At 43.0% G+C, this 20,445-nt stretch overlaps 1 protein-coding gene across 1 annotated transcript in view; it reads right to left on the minus strand.

The window, feature by feature from the left end:
• CNST (consortin, connexin sorting protein) overlaps positions 1-20,445 on the minus strand; it is a 147,205-nt gene that overhangs the window by 43,291 nt on the left and 83,469 nt on the right. The gene's annotated exons all lie outside the window — the stretch shown is intronic.

The following is a 20,445-nucleotide window of genomic DNA, read 5'->3' on the forward strand; positions in this document are numbered from 1 at the left end:
GCTTTTGGCCAGGAAAACCGGCCATGTGTATGCTTCCTCGCAGTTTTCCCGACAGGAACACTGCCGGGAATCCTGAGGTAAAGTAGAGAATCTGCTCTCTATTTTCCCGGCGGTTTTAATCCCAGCAGTTTTCCTATGGGGAAACACTGCGAGGAGGCATACACACATCTGGGGTTCCTGGCCAAAGCTCTCCCGCAGTTTTCCAGACAGGAAAACCACTTGTGTGTACACAGGGAAAGTTACCAAGCAGGTTCTCAGTTTTCCCGGCAGATTTTATACCGCCGGGAATCCCGGTCGTGTGTACAGGGCTTAAGTGAAGCAATATGGTTACATTTAATGAAGGTACAACATTTGGCAACTTACATGGTTGATGATTAAAAGAGGCACATCTAAGTATGCAGGGATTCGGGGTAAAGCGATTCACATAGACTGTCCTCCTCACCGCTGTCAGTCTGCAATCATGACCAGCAAAACTACCCTGCATGGAAGGAATGCCGTCAATGGCAGGTCGGAGGATGGTCTATGTGGGCAGCTTTACCTCGGATGCCTGCATACTTAGATGTGCCCCTATTAATCATCAACCATATGAGTTGCTAAATGTTGTAACTTCATTAAATGTAACCATAGTGCTACACTTAGAGGCGTCTCTCTTCTCTTTTATACTCAACTGTGATGGGACGCTTGTATATCAAGACATCACTTGTATATCGAGTCAAATTTTTTATTTTTTTATAAAATGAAAAGTTGCTCGTCTTGCAAAATGCTCTTAAAACAAAGTTACTCTCAAACCAAGGTTTTACTGTATATTGATAATCTACTAGGATATGAATAACAGAAAGGTTTATGTGCATTAATGCAATGCAAAACAAGACAAACATACGGTACTTAATTCATTAACGTCACAAAAAGAAAGGGCATTTCAGGGATAAAAGAATTTAATGTAATAAGGTTTCCCTTTAACAGGCACTTTATCTTGATGTGCCTAAAATGAACCTGAAATGACAGGTCATAATTTTTTTTTTACCGCAAAATGTATTCTGCTACATGTCTGACTAAAAAAAAATAAATCTCAATAAGTGTATATTGATTGGTCTGCAGAACACTTCGGTCAGTGCTCTCAGCGATTAGCCGACTGCTGGTTTTCCCGCATGCTCGGCTGACATACACACAGGCCGAAATCCGGCATTCAGTCCATGTGTACTGGGCTTTGATTTCCCCCATACCTGCTTAGCCCTCTGTATTGTCAACATGCGCACCCTAAACCCAGAAGCAGGCAGCTACGTACAGGTTTTCCCTTTGCGGGCCGCACATTTGCAGTACAATCTGCGAGTGGTTTAAGAACTACTAAAGAGTAAGCCCCCGTTCACAACGGAGCAGCCCTATTGTCGGCAATGGAACGGTTCAAATCAGTGCGTATGCCCCATCTGACCGTGTATATGCCCCATCTGAGTTTTTCCTTCAGAAAGTCCAACAGACTTAGAAAGAAAACATGTTCTCTTTTTGTCCGCTGGAAAAAAATTCTATCGAAAATTCCGTTCATCTGTATGGAACTCCGACGGAGAAAACAAAAAAAACACACATGCTCAGAATCAAGTTGACGTATGCTCCGAAGCATTGAACGTCAGTTTTCTCGGCTCGTCGTAGTGTTGTATGTCACCGCGTTCTTGATGGTCGGAATGTGGTGTGACAGTGTGTATGCAAGACTGCTTGAACGGACTTCAGTCTGAAAAATCCGTTGGTGTTTATCCCGACGGAAATTCCGATCGCGTGTAAAAGGCATAAAAGTTGTATTTAGTGGACTTTCTATCAGTACACTACCCTCATAAAACATTGCACAGGTATTACAATGCAGTTTGGCCTTTGGGAAAAAACATTTAGAAAACATGGTTGTTGAATAAAATGTGCATGCTCTGTTGATCATGTGTATACAGGAAGCAGAGACCCATGGAGCTAAACCTAAATCCTGCTGGAAACAACAGAGATCAGCTAAGGTAATAAAAAGAAAAGAAAAAACAACTGATCTCTAGATCCTACTCAAGAATATGTCAGAGCAGACAAAAAAACGGCCGACTGATGAATGAACAATTATCTTACATCTATGGGTAACCTTATTGGTCTTTGCAGTCCATGCTTTTCAGCAGCAACCCCTATTGCCCTGCCTGTATCTTTCAGCAGTACAGATAAATGTATATCCTATTTTATTTCATCATGGTCCGTCTGCCACAAGCCAGCAACATATAAAAGTAGATGACCAACTAGCCATTTCAGGTGAGCTAGTGGTTGGTTAGGTTGTATTTTTTTCAACCAGTGGATTACCCCGCACACACAATAAGAAAATCGTCCGCTTTTTTTTTTGCACGCTAGTCTCATATTGAAAATTAGGTTAATCAACTGATGAAAATTCTCGTACCACAGAACACAAAATTTGAAAGAGATGTAATGTGTTGAATTGTATTGTATTCTTTTTTTCTGAGCATGCGTAGTCTTGCTCCTCAGATTTTTTCCCCTCAGACGAAAACTGTGCAAATTAAAACGATAAATCGGATGTTATGCTCACGTATGATTCCGTTTTTGTCGCCCGAACAGTCAAAATCAGCTGTTGAAAGCACCATTCCAATGATCAGATAGTTGGCCGATTGTTCGTACGTTTTTCTTATCGGGTGTACGGGCCTTTAGTGTTATATGGTGGCAAGAGGTCAAAACAAAAGTGGTCTGCCACTTAAAGCGGATGTGCGCTCAAAAAAAAATATTAAAAGCCAGCAGCTACAAATACTGCAGCTGCGGACTTTTAATATTAGGACACTAACCTGTCCTGGAGTCCAGCGGCGTCCGCAGCAGAGGACGAGCGATCGCTCGTCACCCTGCTGCTCTCCCCTCCATCCACGGGGAGGGAACCAGGAAGTGAAGCGCTCCAGCTTCACTGCCCGGTTCCCTACGGCGCATGCGCGAGTCGCCCGCCGATTGGCTCACACGCTGTGTGCTGGGAGCCGAGTGTTCCCAGCACACAACGGGGGACGGACGGGATGTCAGGAAAAACCCGTCTTTTGCCCGTGACGTGTGGGTGCAAATACCTTTAGACAGGTATCTGCACCCCCCTCCCCCTGAAAGGTGTCAAATGTGACACCGGAGGGGGGGGGGGGAGGGTGCCGATCAGCTCGACTTCACTTTAGGGTGGAGCTCCGCTTTAAGTGTATTAAATGAATATTTCAGATGCTTCACATTTAGATACCATTGCCTACACCTGCCATGTGAGGTCTATGGCCAGGGTACCACCCAGTCAAACACAAAGGCAATAAACAAGAAAAAACAAAAAATAACAAACATACTGAGGACTTGCTTCCATTCCAACACCTAACTGAATTGGCTATAAAAAAAAAAGTATTTTAAAATGACTAAGCGTCTCTTCTTATATTAAATAAAATGCCCATGCACTTTTGTACATTAGTTATTCAAGACTATTACAAGAGCACTTTAAGCATTCCCTGGAAACTTGATATCATAATAACCCTCATCTGTTTTAAGAAGTCTAAAAACTGTGGTTAAGAAACTGCTGATGAATCATAAAACCGAAGAACAATGGCTTGATGCTCTAGCCTAGCCTTTTTTTATAATGAAGATGTTATACTTGCGTGCTGTGTGCACTAATTTAGCACAATTTATTTTTGCGCTATAAACAAAAATAGAGCGAAATTTTGAAAAAAAATGCAATATTTTTTACTTTTTGCTAAAATAAATATCCCCCAAAAATATATAAAAAAACTGTTTACACACAGCTCTCCCCATACTTCAGCTCCGGGGACCGATCGCAGGACTCCGGCGGCGATCAGGTCCGCGGGTCCCGCGGCCACAGTCACTGAGCTTTGGACCGGGTCGTGATCCACGACTGGGCACTTAAACAGTACGTGCTTGTGCCCAGCCATGCCATTCTGCCGACATATATGTGCAGGAGGCGGTCCTTAAGTGGTTAAAGTATAACTAAAAGCAAAACTCAGTTTTTTATAGTTTTGGATAGAGTGCAGAGGGATTAGAAAGCTTGTCAATTTTTATTGCTGGCTGTGCAGTGAGTGAGATTCACTCTCAATATTTGTTCGGTTTGAAATATTGAAAGTAAAAGTAAAGAAAATCACAAATATCTTCACACGGGGACACACATTGGGAACACAAGTTCTAGTGACCTTAATTTGCACGAATTTCCCCTCACTTCCTGTTTGGCTACGGGACACAGATGGAAAAAAAAATATAAAAAATCTGACAGGGGTTATTATCCTCCCTTACTCTATCCAAAATGAAAAAAAAGTTTTGCCTAGAATTCTACTTTAACCTCTTGAAGCCCACACTAAAGCCGAATGACAGCTACAGCACAGGCTTAAATCGCCAGGAGGGAGTCCATGTACGTCCTCCTGTGCTTGCGCACTGATCACCGAGTCCTTGCGACTCGGCTGATCGCAGTAAAGGGCCGATCCTGGCCCTTTACCACGTGATCAGCTGTCAGCCAATGACAGCTGATCACGTGATGGAAAAAAAAAAAAGCCGATTACCGGCTTCTGTTTACAACACACCGACAGTCACGGTTGCCAAGCAGTGCCCACCAGTGCCACCTATAAGTGCCCACTAGCTACCAATCAGTGCCCAATTATCAGTGCCTCAACATCAGTGCAGCCTATCAGTGGCCATCAATGCAGCTTCATCATCGCACATCAATGAAGGAGAAAAACTACCAGTTTGCAAAATGTTTGAAAACTATGAAAACATATTTTTTTTTCAAAATATCTTTGTTTAGCAAAAAAAATTAAACCCTGTGGTGATTAAATACCACCAAAAGAAAGCTCTTTTTGTGTGAAGAAACTGACAAAAAATAGACAATTATTTTTATTGCGTAACCACTTGCCGCCCACCCACAGTAGTTGTACTGTGAGCGGGTGGCAGCTGTAGGCTGGGTGACATACTGGTATGTTGCAGCCTTTTTTCAGGGTTTGGGGAGTGCAAGCGTGTGCCCCCTGCTGTGATTAGACAACACAAATTTGGCAGCCGATTTCAGTCAATAATTTTGGCTGAAGTCAGCTGATCAGCTGTGGCCAATCACACGCACACAATTCTGTGTTTATAAAAACACAAAACTCTGTCTATATGAAACAGATCTAGCCGTTTCTTCTCCCTGCAGAGCAGGGAGAAAAAAAAAGGGCAAGATAGTAAAAGTGAAGTGAAAGCAGCACATATTTCACATTGTTAGTCTCACAGTTACCCCCTTGATTGCCCCTAGATGTTAACCCCCTTCCCAGCCAGTGTCATTAGTACAGTATTATCATGGATCACTATATTAGTGTCACTGGCGCTGTCAGTGATCCTTCCATACAGCGTCTCTTAGGGCCAGATTGCCCGCCACTCTATCACAGTCGCACTATAAGCCACTAATAATCAGCGGCATTACAGTATAGTGTCTATAGCTTTGTAAATTCCAGTATAAATACTATAGTTTGTAGACACTATAACTTTCAAACCAATTAATATACATTTATTGGGATTTTTTTACCAAAGACATAGCAGAATACATTTTGGCCTAAATTTAGCAAAACATTTTTTTTTTTTTTATTGGATATTTTTTTTTTTATAAACAGAACGCAGAAAATATTTTTTTTCCCCAAAGTTTTTTTTTTTGTTTGGATTGCAAAAAATAAAAAAAACCCAGTGGTGATCAAATACCACCAAAAGACAGCTCTATTTGTATGACAAAAATTAAAAATTCTGTACAGTGCAGCATGACCGCACAAGTGGCATTTTAGCAAAAAATGCCCTGGTCATAAAAAGGGAAAAACCTTCCAGATTTCAAGTGAATAATGGCGAAGGCCATAAACGAAAACAAAAATTAGTACAAAAAAAAAAAAACAACAGGTTGGTTGTACTAGATCAGGGGTGTCCAAACTTTTTTCAAAGAGGGCCAGATTTGATTAAGTGAACATGTGTGAGGGCTGACTATTTTGCCTGACATTCTTTGAACCATTAAAATTTGGTCTGAGCACTACTACACTGCCCAACAAGAATTCTCTTGCCTTTGTGGTTGTTTGTGGTGAATAGATGAGCTTGGGCGTGTTATTTGGATATACTGTATATATTTTTGTGGCCCCAACGAATCCCAGAGCACTGCTTAGGACTAAGGATGAGCTTGGGCGTGTTATTTGGATATACCGTATTTATCGCGTATAACACGCACAGACCTACCATTACCATGAATGGAGCCTCACCATTGCAATGAATGCAGCCTTACCATTGCAACCAATGCAAGCCTCACATGTGTCATAAATGCAGCCTCACATGTGCCATGAATGCAGCCTTACCATTGCCATCAGTGCAGCCTGAACGATGCCCATCTGCAGCCTCGGAGGGCAGAGGGAGGGCGCGGGACGAGTGCCGACACATTACAAACAGGAGAATCTCTTGTTTACTCTGTGGCCTCTTTAATACAAAGTCCTGCCTCCTATGATAGACAGAACAGTCGTCCAATGGCAGCCCAGGAGACGGGACTTTCAATAGAGACGCTCCTGAGTAAACAGGAGATTCTCTTCATGTAATCTGATGGCGCTCGTCCTGCCCCCTCCAAGGCAGCGCCAATAAATACAGTATATATCTTTTGTGGCCCTGGGGGGCCACAAACAATATATATATCCAAATCCCCAGGGGGGCCATATTAAATCAACAGGGGGGCCGCATTTGGCCCCCGGGCCGGACTTTGGACATGCCTGTACTAGATGGATGGGATCTAACTACATCTAGTTTCTACTGAACTGGCTGAATTTCGATCGATCTATGGTTAGCTTTAGAGGTGACTAGGCAATGAGGAATACAGAGGTTTGGTACATTGATGACAGGTCACTGGCTGAAGAAGGAACCAATGAGCTGTTCCAAAACGCGTCGCGCCTCTATGACACACTTCCCGTTTGTGTTCCATGCTGGTTTCTGTCTCGCTTCCTCCGACGTCATCCCCAGGCTCCAGTGTTATTGTGTCCTCTGAACATTCACAGCACAAGTCGGCCGTTATCTCGTGGACTTCCCTGAAGCTTTACCATCACAGACTGGGACTGCCCTGCTATTGGAACATCTGGACGCACTTACCTGCTACATGCCTGTTTCATCCACTATCTTGTAAGTGTTTTTAACCCCTTTAGGGGATATTAAAAGTTTTATACTTCTGCACTTAGAGGCGCCTTGTTTGTTTTTCTGTTTACATTGATGACAAATACCGTATTTATCGGCGTATATCGCGCACTTTTTTGCCCTGAAAATCAGGGCAAAATCGTGGGTGTGCGATATACGCTGATACCCGCTTCCCGCGCTGTGTTTGAACCACTGCGCCGACATATACCGAGCGCAGTACACTCGTGTATAGTCGGGCAGGCTCGGCTCCTCTCGCGGTCACGTCCTGTACGTCCTTTACGCGAGAGGAGACGAGCCTGCCCGACTATACATGAGTGTACTGCGCTCGGTATATGTCGGCGCAGTGGTGCAAACACAGCGCAGGAATCGGGGATCGAGCGGGGAGGACACCACGATGGCCGCAGAACGCGATGGACGACAGGCAAGACACTGACGAGGGGCATCCAAACTAAATATTTTTTTTTTTTCAGGAATTCTCCTTCAAGTTCGAGGGTGCGCGCTATACGCCGGGGCGCGTTATAGCAAGATAATTACAGTACCTGCTCGGTCTGTGTTTTTTGCCTTATGGGATACGCCCAGAGTAGCATTTTGCAAACAAAGCTCTTGATTTGAAGCCAGGTTGAGATAAGCTTAGAGTATATGCGTCATGCACATTTGGGATCTCCAGGGTATTTAGAAACCAGGTCAAACATAAATGTTACGTGTGGACACCTTCACACATTATATTATAATAAAATGCCCCAAGGATAACATACATATAGACAAGTTGCTGATCCCTCCAGCAAACTACCAGAAATTGCATTACCCATATATGGAAATATAATATGGCACGAGCAGAAGACAAAAATGTGAAGGGTAAAGCATTGCATATTTATACTGTCAAAGTGTCCCGTACTGACTATTCGAAGTGCACACTTTGTATATAGAAGTTTTACTAGAAAATCATAAGGAATGTTTGACTATTTCTGGAATAACATGAAACTGGAGTAACTACCACAGACTTCACTGTTTCCTGTGTAATAAAACCTCAAACTGAAAACATGGTGACTATCATGTAATGAGATAACAAGCTGGCAATGGCCATAGCACAGCTAGGATTAGAAGTTCCCTGCTCACAAAGATATCAAGTAGCTGTCATAACAGGAGGGATTTTGTCATTTGTTAAAACAAAAAAAATAAAATAATAAAAACAGTCAAGGTTTGATTAACCATCTTATTAAAATTATAGCATAATTATCACAGACTGGAAACTGATCTAATTTACATCCTATACAGTCATACACGTTGTTCTGTGTGAAAAATCTCAAAACTAAAATTATTTTACAGTTTCTCTGAAATAATTAAACAGCATCATTAGGCAAAGGATGCACATTATAAACCAAATGACTACCGTACTGTAAAGGTCTGCATGTATAAAAGAGTTACCAAGCTATAGTGAGATGGTTGCCGTTTCCCCAAACAGGTCAGAGAAAGCGCACTGAACCATCCGGTCCAATACAATTATGCATGTTTGGGGTGTGGAATATCATTTTGTGCACCCAGTATGCCACACAACTTTACAATAAACTCATACTAAAGGTTCCGCTTTTTTTTATTTTTTAACCACTTGCCGACTAGCTGCCGTCATCATACTGTGACAGGCCAACTCGTTCCTGCAAATCACCGTAGGTGTATGTCAGCCCTTAAGAGCTATAGCAAGCACGTGCCCGCTGCACGGCGGGGAGACGATGCACGTGGCCGGCGGCTGCGATGTCCACCTGCCACCCGAGATCACTCCACAGAGAGCCAGAACGGGGATCTGTCAATGTAAACATACAGATCCCTTCTGACAGGGTAGCAGAGTGATCGTCTGTTCCTAGTCATCAGGAACAGCGATCTCTCGCCTCTTCTAGTCAGTACACACCCCCCCAGTTAGAAACACCTCCCAGGGAACACATTTAACCCCTTGAGCACCACTAGTGTTAATTCCTTTCCTGCCAGTGTACATACAGTAATCAGTGCATTTTTTAGCATCGATTTCTGTATGAATGACAGTGGTCCCAAAAAACGTCTCTAGTGTGCGATCTGTCTGCCGCAATGTTACAGTCCCCGGGGGGGGGGGGGGGTGGAGGAGGAGGAGAATAAATAAATCAACATTACTAGTAAAAAGATAAAAAAATATACAATAATATAAAAAATGTCATAAATCTATTCCCTATTTTGTAGAAACTTTTTCGCAAAAAACTGCCTCTGGTCATTAAAGGGAAAATCTTCTGGTCCTTAAGTGGTTAAATAACAAACACGTCATACTTTCCTGCTTTGTGCAATGGTTTTGCACAGAGCAGCCCTGATCCTCCTCTTTTTGAGTCCCCCCACCAGCGCTCCTGGCTCCTCCCTTCTGTCGAGTGCCCCAACAGCAAGCTGCTTGCTTTGGGGATACTCGTTTGTGCTTGTTCGGCCCGCCCCCTCCTCACCAACTGATTTACAGCAGCGGGAGCCAAAGTCTTTTGCTGCTGTGTCTCAGCCAAAGAGGAGAGAGAGACCCTGTAGAGCCGCTGCTCTTGTGTACATCGCTGGATCAGGGTTGGGCTCAGGCAAGTATGGGGGGGGGGGGGGGGCTGAGGAGAAAGTTGCATGCTTAAGCTTTTTTACCTTCATGCATGGAGCAGCTCGGGTTCAGATGCAGCGGCTGCTGTGAATGAGCCCTCGGACTGGTGCCCTGGAATTGTGTACAATTCTAAAGGGTGCCTTGACGGGAAATAGGTTGAAAAATACTCGGATGTTGGTCTAAAATGGCCTTAGTATGTGCATGTATGCATGTGAAAGACAGGGATTTATTTTCAACAGGAATGTGGGGGAATGAAGTTCTGGCACCTCCAACCCTGGTTATATGTATTGGCAGGGGATGCTGGGGTGGGCTGGTGGGTCTATTGTTGCTAGAGGGGATCTATTGTTGCTGGAATGAATCTAGTGTTGAGGGAGGGATCTATCGTTGCTGGCAAGTCTATTGATGCTGGGCTGCTGTTGCCGTGAGGGGCATTTTGTTGCTGGTGAATCTACCGTTACTGGTGGGGGGGGTCTATTGCTGCTGACTGCGGGGGATCCATTTCACTGCTTTTCTTGTTAATAAATTCCATACAAAATTGCTCAGCACCACAAAATGATAAAGCGGTGGGGGTACTGGGTGAAACATACGGACGGTGACTTCCTGCACCTACTCTCTGGGGGGAAAAAAAGCACTGGATATAGGGAACTCAGACTGTAAGCTCATTGAGTGTTTTAGGTTAAAAAAGTAAGAGGTATGTAAACAGTTACTGTCTGCAAATACAGAAATCATTTTTTTTAAATGTCACAACCTCAATTTAGAGAACACTATAAATGACAGACGGTTAGGCATATGGATAGATATATTCTGAGTCTTCAATCTTTGCTGAAGATAAGCGGGCGAGTGCTTTACTGCCAGAGATATTACTGTCATGACATTAACAAACCTCAATGGTACTACAACGCTAACATTAGTAAATACCATCTCCGATTCCGTACACATTTTCAAACAAGGCAAAGGGGAATGCTAGTAATCCATCCCAGCAACTTGTCTCTTGAATTACTTGTTGCTCCTTACTTGGCAGAAAAAAGGAGTCTCGCGCACTCGTACGCAGCGAACTTGGAGCATGAAACCTGCATGATTAATGTTGATCTTTTTAGGATTAGGAAGAAAACACCAGCTGCTGTTTCTGGGTTTGTATGCAGTGTAGTCATGGCGTTCGCAAGCAAAGACAGTTGCTCGGCAAAAGTAATGCTAACAAACAAGTAACATGGAGAAAAAAGGGAAAGAACTCAACACTTTATACAACACTCATAAATAACAGACTGGAAGCTCTCAAGAGCAGGGAGCAAACTGCTGGCGCTATAAATATCCTCTATGATAATAAATCCCAGATGTATGGCAGATGTCATTTACTTATAAATATTAATAAGGCAATGTTATGAGCAAATAGGTGTAGTCTAGAAACTCAAAATTAGGATGCAACCACTTTTTTTTTCTTTACATAAACCCCCTCCAAAAAGGAGACAGGATTTCCTAGAAAGAGGCTTGTATTTATTTGAACTGTATTCATAAAAAAAACAAAAAAACAAAAAACAAACACACTTTCAGTAACACACAAACACATACTTCCAAAGGGATGCAGACAATGGCCCAGATTCAGGTACATTTGCGCTTTATTTGCGGAGGCACAGGGCAACGATTTTGCCCTGCGCCCCCGCAAATATTTTGCGCTGCCCTCGATTCACGGAGCAGTAGCTCCGTAAATTGCGAGGGCGCGCCGGCAAAATTGCCCGGCGTAAGCGCGCGCAATGTAAATGGAATCATTTAAATTAGGCGCGCTCCCGCGCCGAGCGAAGAGCGCATGCTCCGTCAGGGAAACTTTCCCGACGTGCATTGCGGCAAATGACGTCACAAGGACGTCATTTGCTTCAAAGTGAATGTGAATGGCGTCCAGCGCCATTCACGATTCACTTACGCAAACAACGTAGATTTTAAATATCGCGTCGCGGGAACGTGGGTATCCTATAGCATTGGCTGCGCCTGCTATTAGGATGTGTAACCTTACGCGAAACCCGACGTACGCAAACTACGTAATTTGCGTACGCAGGGCTCGCGCAACGTTGTGAATCGGTGTTAGTATGCAATTTGCATACTATACACAGATCACAATGGGAGCGCCCCCTAGCGGCCAACGCAAGAATGCAGCCTAAAATCTGCGTGGCATAAGAGCCTTATGCCACGCAGATTTTAGGCTGCAGTCGGCGTAGCGATGTTCCTGAATCAGGAGCATTCGCTACGCCGGAGCAAGTAAGCAATTGCGCTGTGTAACCTATGGTTACACAGGCGCAATTGCTTCTTGAATCTGGCCCAATGTGGTTTCTTCATTAGAACATGAAGATTGCTCAGGTGTTTAACAACTTAAGCCCCGGACCATTTTGTTGCTAAATGACCGGGCCACTTTTTGCGATTCGGCACTGCGTCGCTTTAACAGACAATTGCGCGGTCGTGCGACGTGGCTCCCAAACAAAATTGATGTTCTTTTTCCCCCCATAAATAGAGCTTTCTTTTGGTGGTATTTGATCACCTCTGCGGTTTTTATTTTTTGCACTATAAACAAAAATAGAGCGACAATTTTGAAAAAAAAAATGCAATATTTTTTACTTTTAGCGATAATAAATATCCCCCAAAAAGATAAAAAAAAATTTTTCCTCAGTTTAGGGCGATACGTATTCTTCTACATATTTTTGGTAAAAAAATAATTGCAATAAGCATTTATTGATTGGTTTGCGCAAAAGTTATAGCGTCTACAAAATAGGGGATAGTTTTATAGCATTTTTATTAAGAATTGTTTTTTACTAGTAATGGCGGCAATCTGCGATTTTTATCGTGACTGCGACATCATGGCGGACACATCGGACACTTGACACATTTTTGGGACCATTGTCATTTTTACAGCGATCAGTGCTATAAAAATGCACTGGTTACTGTGAAAATGACACTGGCAGTGAAGGGGTTAACCACTAGGTGGCGCTGTATGGGGTTAAGCGTTTCCTAACGCGTGATTCTTACTGTAGGGGGCGTGGCTTGCTGTGACATGTCACTGACAGGGAACACGATGAGTGACAGTGTCACTAGGCAGAACGAGGAGATGTTGCGTTTACACCAACATCTCCCTGTTCTATGCCTCCGTGAGATGATCGCGGGTATGCCCGCGGCGATAGAGTCCGCGGGACCCTCTTACGGAGATAATGGCGGCCTTTTCTTAAAGGGGACGTACAGGTACGTCCTTTTGCCTGCCGTGCCATGCTGCAGAGGTGTATCTGCGTGCAGCAGGCGGCAAGCAGTTAAAAAGAAACCAAAGCCACACATTCATTTATTAGGCCCCATTCATACCAGAACGCAGTGCAGGAAACCCACGTTCTGTGCGCCTTTCCCACACAATGTTCAACATGCATAGCAGTTGAGATCAGCAGCAGGTATCAATGTAACCTTAATTACACCGCAAACACAGTGCGATTGTCTGCACTGGATCATTTGGTAAAGAAGTTCCATGCAACTAGGTTGCAGTGACTTACCAAAAAAAGTAGTGCATGCACTATTTTTGGTGCAGTGAGATTTGAGCCCATTCAAAATAAATGGGCTCAAATCATACCACACTAAAATGCATGTGAATGCATTCCTGTGCGTTTCCTAGTGTTAACTGCCCGTCAGTCCGGAAGGAACTTTGTGAAAACGCACAGCTTTTTGTTCAGAACTGGGAAAGGTAAGAATCTGCAACATATAGGTAGATTCACGTACAGCGGCGTAGCGTAGCCTGTTTAGGCTACGCCGCCGTAAATTAGCTAGGCTAGTAAAGATTCTAAATCAACTTACCTGCTAATTTACGGCGGCGTAGCCTCAAACGAGCGGGCGTAAGGGCGCCTAATTCAAATTGGTTGGAGGGGGGCGTGTTGTATGGAAATGAGGCTTGACCTAACGTTTTTGACGTTTTTTTCACTGCGCATGCGCCGGGCGACTACATTTCCCAGTGCGCATTGCGGCTAAGTACGCCGTATGGGCCTATTGATTTCGACGTGGACGTAAATCCCGATTCAGGGACGACTTACGCAAACGACGTAAAATTTAGAATTTCGCGGCGGGAACGGCGGCCATACTTAACATTACTATTCCACTAGAGCCTAGCACTAACTTTAAGCGGCCTATCTCTTACGGAAACAACGTAATTCGACTGCGTCGGCCTGGCGTACGTTCGTGAATCGCCGTATCCCCTCATTTACATAATCTACGCCGGCCGCAATGGAAGCGCCATCTAGCGGCCAGCAGAAAAATTGCAAGCTAAGATAGAACGGCGCATCTGGTCGCGGATGGGGGGATCGCCACGGCAATCTGACCAGAAGTGGGAGTGGGTACTTGTCAAAACCAGGTACCTTCTTCCACCCTCCCAAAAAAGGTTCCAAAACTAGAAGAAGATGGGTGGGGGCGGGGCAGAATTAAGCAACGTTCCGCTTTAAGGAATTTATTATCTGTGTACGTTTTCAATAAACTTCATCAAGGAAAAAAAAAAAATGTGAACAGTACAATGTGCCGCGATCAGTGCATCGCCGGAGAGAAATGCATGCAATAAATGCGACAGGAAGGTTGTACTGAAGTTGATCGATTGAGTCGCTCCGACTTAGAAAAAGGTTCTTGTACGACTTTGGGGGGAGATCCGGGGCGACTTGCATTGACTTCTATACAGAAGTCATTTTGCAAGTCGCCTCTGAAGTCGTCTTCAGGACGCCTTGCCGAGTCGCCCCCAAAGTCGTGCCGCCCCAGTGTGAACCGGCTCTAATGCTTTGAAAGTAATTTTTGGGGATTTTTCAGGTGACAAAATTTGAAAAAGTCTTTATTTTCTACTTTTTGCCTCCAAAAAAAAAAAAAAACTAGAAAATTAAAAAACTGCACAAATGGCAATCACATTTCACCGAAACATCCCATTTCAACATTAGGAGGATACCTTGCAATGGCAGATGGAGGGTTTATATATTTTTTTCAGGGTCACTAAAACCAGTGTCATCCTAAAGTTTCTACCCATGTGGATAGCAACTAAGCAATGTTGATGGGACCTAGGGATGGGTTTGGGAAATGGTACCAAGCAAAACAAAAACAGTGTTTCACCATCACACATAGTTACTATGGTTTTCTTTTTTTAGAATCGTCGCTAAACAACATTGCAAAAGCTTGTATGTTAAGCTAATCGACAGTGACCAGGAAAAGTCACAGCAAAAGGTTACAAATCCCATGCTTTAAACCTGGCAGCCCGACTACATGAATGTCCCAGTCAAACTCCTAACCACCGGATTTAGCTGTAGATACTAGTCATAAAACTCATGTGACTTTTAAAGAACCGTAACAAGTGCCTTGAAATAGTATTCATACCCCTTGAAATTTTCCAAATTTTTCCGTGTTATTACAACCAAAAACGTAAATATATTTTATTGAGCTTTTATGTGATAGACCAAAACAAAAGTGTCACAGAATTGTGAAGTGGAAGGAAAAAAAGTGTGGCGTGCATTTGTATTCAGCCCCCTTTACTCCTAACTAAAATCTAGTGGAACCAATCGCCTTCAGAAGTCACCCAATTCGTAAATAGAGTCCATCTGCGTGTAATTTGATCTCAGTATAAATACAGCTGTTCTGTGTGTGAAGCCCTCAGAGGTTTGTTAGAGAACCTTAGTCAACAAACAGCATCATGAAAGCCAAGGAACACACCAGACAGGTCAGGGATAAAGTTGTGGAGAATTTAAAGCAGGGTTAGGTTATAAAATAATATCCCAAGCTTTGAACATCTCACAAAGCACTGTTCAATCATCCAAAAAACACAACTGCAAACCTACCAAGACATGGCCGTCCACCTAAACCGACAGGCCAGGCAAGGAGAGCATTAAGCAGAGAAGCAGCCAAGAGGCCCATGGTAACTCTGGAGGAGCTGCAGAGATCCATAGCTCAGGTAGGAGAATCTGTCCACAGGACAACCATTAGTCGTTCACTCCACAAATCTGGCCTTTATGGAAGAGTCACAAGAAGAAAGCCATTGTTGAAAGAAAGCCATAAAAAAATCCTGTTTTCAGTTTGCGAGAAGCCATGTGGGAGACACAGCAAACATGTGGAAGAAGGTGCTCTGGTCACATGAGACCAAAATTAAATTTTTTGGCCTAAAAGCAAACTGCTATGTGTGGCAGAAAACTAACACTGCACATCACCCTAAACACACCATCCCCACCGTGAAACATGGTGGTGGTAGCATCATGTTGTGGGGATGCTTTTCTTCAGCAGGGTCAGGGAAGCTGATCAGAGTTGATGGGAAGATGAATGGAGCCAAATACAGGGCAATCTTAGAAGAAAACCTGTTAGAGTCTGCAAAAGACTTGACTGGGGCAGAGGTTCACCTTCCAGCAGGACAACAACCCTAAACATACAGCCAGAGCTACAATGGAATGGGTTATATTAAAGCATATTCATGTGTTAGAATGGCCCAGTCAAAGTCCAGATCTAAATCCAATTGAGAATCTGTGGCAAGACTTGAAAATTGGGTGCAGATTAGATTGACTTATCCAGCCTGCCAGCAGGTTATCGTTGGTAAAAACAGGCCAAAGATGTAGCCACAGGATATCCTCAGAAGTCGATTCAATCAGTGATCATAAGAAAAAAGGGAAACTCATTGCACAGCGTCCAAATTAAAAACGGGCATTTAATAAAAAACTACTTGCAACAAGACTGTAATCACAGGCATTGGAAACAAAAATCATCCTAGCACTCTCACAAGCGTATTGATGCCACCACCATTTCCTGCCCAGCCGACGTACGTTTCGTCTGAATAGACTTTCTGTGAGGCATTAGGTCTATGTGAGGGACAATAGAGCTCACAGATACGAGTATAGACCTTGGTAGGTCTTTGGATCTGGTAAGGAGACAATTTAGACTATTCAAGTACTGGATGCACTGGTTTTAAGGACCTTTGCACTTTATCACTATGGACTTTAATGTTTACACACGATCGGAAATTCCGACAAGAAAAGTCCGAACTTTTGGACGGAAATTCCAACCGTGTGTAGGCTCCATCAGACTTTTGCTGTCGGAATTTCCACCAACAAAAGATTGAGAGCAGGTTCTCTACTTTTGCAACGGAAAAAATTCCGATTGTCTGTATGCAATTTCGACTTGCAAAAAAACATGCATGCTTAGAATCAAGCAGAAGAGCCAAACTGCCTACTGAACTTCATTGATCTCGGCTCGTCGTACGTCTTGTACGGCAACGTGTTTTTGGCGGTCAGAATTTCAGACAAGATTTGTGTGACCGTGTGTATGCAACACAAGTTTGAGCCAACATTTCGTCAGAAAAAAAAAAACACTGTTTTTTTGTCGGAATTTCCGATCATGTGTACGGGGCACAAATCTGAATTTACACACACACACACACACACACACACACACACACACACACACACACACACACACACACACACACTGTACTGTACATAGATTTATAAAATATGGTTATTTTATGTTCACCAGTACAAAAATCACCTTATTACATGACCATTCTACCAATTGTCAAATACTTTTCTACAGCAGAACAATGCAGCTCATAAAATAGGTCAGTGAACCACTGACCGTATGATATGAACTGACCCTTTAGCCATCACGCAGTGGAAATCAAATTTAACATGGTACAGAAGCATCACACCAGACCTATTTAGCAAAAACTAAACAGGGTTTGCCTAAGAAAAAAAAAAGCATTTTAGCTTGCTGAAACTTCTACAGACTGAATTCATTATAACATATGGATATAAAAATCACATGTGAATGGACTGATCCTTTAGTTAAAATTCAATGTTAGAGCATAGGGGAATGCCTATGCAAACAACTAGAGAGGAAAGACTGATTGCTGCACAGATCAGTTTTTTCCTACAGAAATATCTATTTGTTGCTGCAGCTATTTTGTTCTCCTTAACCTACGCAGAGAAGGGTGCCTGGATATAAGCTCTTTCTCCGATTCAAAACCCCTTACATATGTTTTCTGTTACCTGATGCAGTAGCTTTGGAGCTCAGAATTTGTGAGCTTTCTCCTTGATGGTGGATGTGAATAGTAACACCTCAGAGTCTCCTAGCAACGTCCTAGCAACAAGGCAGGATGGAATGGATTTTTCAATCAGGCTTCAGGAGGTACATAAATGGCCTGCACCTATAGCACAAGCATTACTCAAACTTTGTTCAAAACTGCATATTGTGGAACCTCCGCTCATCTGTCTCCTCAGCCCCTCCGGTGCCACATTCGGAGAGCGGATACCTGTCTTTGAGACCAGGTCGCAGCACATTACATCAGCAGCTCAGCTCCCCCCCTTCCCCGCCAGGCCAGCAGGAAAACGCAGTGGTGTCTCGCGCAAGCGCAGTAGGGACAAGTCGTGAAGCCGTAATTGAGTCACTACCGGGTTCCCTTACCGGCAATGGCGTTGGCAGTACCCAACAGCTGATGGAAACATCAGCTACGGTGCCGACATCGCTGGACTCCAGGACAAGCATCTTATTAAAAGTCAGCAGCTCCAGTATGTGTAGCTGCTGGCTCTGAATTTTTTTCAGCGGTGGGTGAACCTCCACTTTAGTCATGACTAATGGCCCGTACACACGATCCGAATATCGGACGAAAACGATCGTTCGATGAAGGATCGTACGATTTTCGGATCGTGTGTACACTACTTTCGAGAGCCGATCACGACAGTTCATCCGATATTATTCGATCGGACATGCACGAAAATTTTCCTCATACGATGTCAGATCGTACGATTTTTGTTTAGTCAGTATAGTTGTCGTCCGAAAATACAATACAAATACATAACACATGACATCACTTCCGATTATTTTTTCCGGTCGTACGAGAATTTTCGTGACTTTAATAACCATTTCATTTTACTTGCGACTATTAAGCGAAAAAAGTCGTACGATCCATCGTACGATATTGGGATCGTGTGTATGGGCCATAAGTATCAAAATGCAACATCCCAAAGCAATAACAAAATAAATATCACTAATAATTTTCATACTCAAAAATAACCAGTGCTGTAAGACAAATCTGTAAATGATTTTTTTCATTGTATTTTTGCTAAAAACGCATCCAAATTAGAAAATCCAAGTAAAGGATGCTTTTGTAGATCATCATACGGTATATTTCGATATTATATTCACAGTACTTCGGCCATACACTACCCCCAAAATAAACAATGGATAACATTATGAAAAGATGCCAAACACGTGAATAAAATCAATACAGGCCTTTGTGATTCACTTTCAGAAAGGTTTTATAGATCTTTCCCAACTCTCATTTGTGTAGTTCAATAACATTAACAGCCATCTGGAAATAGCAATAGTTTGTTCCAAGCAAGCTATCATATTGCGCTTCTGACCCAGAAGGTATCGGGAAAGCAAAAACGATGGTATGCTTAGTAAAGTTTTGAAACTGACCTTTATATAGCAAATCTGTGGTAAGCAGATAGTCATCAAGAAAATCCAAATAAAAAAAAGGTTTGTAAAATTAAATCGTGACCAATGCTGCCTGGCTAAGTTATTGGAAGTTATTATTTTAGACCCGGTTCACACTAGGGCGACTCGTCAAGCGACTCAGCCGCCTCACAAGTCGCGTCCCATTGTAGTGAATAGAACAGTTTTAATAGGAGCGACGCAAGTCGCACCGACTTAGAAAAAGGTTATTGTACGACTTCGGGGGCGACTTGCATTGACTTCTATACAGAAGTCATTTTGCAAGTCGGATCGGAAGTCGTCTTCAGGTCACCTTGCCAAGTCGCCCCCGAAGTCGTGCCGCCCCAGTGTGAACCGGCTCTAAAGGTTAAATTTGCTCATTAAAAATTAAATAAAACTAAGGATACACATTTTGGCTGAACATTGATTCAGTGCAAGGGATGTGCACTGGCACATAGGACGAGGGTGTATGAAAAGGAAGCTGCCAGCAAAAGGGCTTAATGGACTTCAAAGAAAAAACAAAAGCTATACCTTAACCACTTGATCTCCGGAAGATTTACCCCCTTCATGACCAGGTCACTTTTTGCGATACAGCACCGAGTTACTTTAACTGACAAATGCTGTACCCAAATACAATTTGAGCCCTTTTCTTCCCCACAAATAGAGCTTTATATTGGTGGCATTTGATGACCACTGTGTTTTTTCTTTTTTGCATTATAAAACAAAAAAAGAGGAACAATTTGGTAAAAAATAAAAAAAATAAATTTTTTTTTTTATTTTCTGCTATAAAAACATATCTAATAAAAATGTAAAAACAAATAGAATTTCTATATACATTTAGGCCAATATGTATTGAATACACTTTGCGGGAACCAGTGACACCAATACAGCGATGAGCTAAAAATATACACTTTCACTGTACTAATGACACTGGCTGGGAAGGGGTTAAACATATAAGGCAATCAAAGGGTTAACCTTGTGCCTAGCTAATGTTTCAGTGTAGTGGGGAGATGCTTTTACTAGTGGAAGACATAGATCAGTGTTCTTGCTTTACAAAACACAGGATCCATGCCTTCTGTACTGACAAAACGGCAATCTGCCTTGTTTACATATGTCCTTCTGTCAGAGTACAGCCTAGCCAGTGTTTGTGTTTACTATGTGTGCTGCTTTTACTAGGGGAAGAGATGGATTAGAGTCCCTGCTTTGCAGGAACACAGAATCCATCACTACCCCCTGCCAGCAAGGAACTCTGCCTT

The sequence above is a fragment of the Rana temporaria genome, chromosome 4 (genome assembly GCF_905171775.1).
Source record: "Rana temporaria chromosome 4, aRanTem1.1, whole genome shotgun sequence".
In the NCBI taxonomy this organism is placed as follows: domain Eukaryota; kingdom Metazoa; phylum Chordata; class Amphibia; order Anura; family Ranidae; genus Rana; species Rana temporaria.